The sequence below is a fragment of the Merops nubicus genome, unplaced genomic scaffold (genome assembly GCF_000691845.1).
Source record: "Merops nubicus isolate BGI_N331 unplaced genomic scaffold, ASM69184v1 scaffold45211, whole genome shotgun sequence".
NCBI lineage: Eukaryota > Metazoa > Chordata > Aves > Coraciiformes > Meropidae > Merops > Merops nubicus.
The window spans coordinates 1788-2597 of record NW_008587089.1 but is presented as its reverse complement, the minus strand read 5'-3'; positions in this window follow the sequence as shown (position 1 = coordinate 2597).

Genomic DNA, 810 nt, shown 5'->3' with positions numbered 1-810 from the left:
TCAGCAGGAGCTCAACAGCAACATGCAGCTTCTCCATTGACTTTTACATGCACACTGTAGGGACCCCTAAACAAAGAGCAACCGCAGCCTGATGGAGCAAGCACCTCCCAACAACCAGAAGCCCCTGTAAAGGATTCTGCAGGAGTGAAGATGGGGAAAATGCTGCAACATCCTCATAATAGCAGTATTTGTGCAGCAAAAGCAAGCTGGATAGACACACTATCACTTTAAGAACCGAGCAAAGTTTGTTCTACATCTAAATTTACTATGTTGACAGCTGTTACTCCTGAGTTTCTAGAGCTGAAAGCTGTCTCTTTTAGACCAGAAAGCAGGTGAACCCTCCTTGCCCAGGCACTGCTGAGACTCACGTCCCAGCTGTGCTCCTCCATTCACATGCCTCTCCTGGGCTGCAGGAGGCCAGGCTGAAGGGACTTTCCCTTATCGAATGTCTCTAGCTGGAACACAAAGCCAAACAGTTACCCAGGTCCCCAAAACAGCCTCGCTGCAAAGCCCTTGAAGTTTATATTCCCACTGAGCAGGAATTAAAGCAAACCACCACGTGTCTGACAACACTTACACACTACAGGCTCCTCTCTAAACAGGCCTCACGACTTTTGCCAATGAGCCATAAAAATAAAGTTTGTTTTCATGAGATAGCAAAGTCCTAGAAATGGGAACCACCCACTGGAAAAGTGTATTATCTTGGTCCTTTTTAAAAGCACAGTATTTCTTAGACAAGAAAAGACAATCAATCCATCTGTCAACTATGCTTAGTCTGTCCCAACTGGAAAAAACCCTTCTGTTATCAGA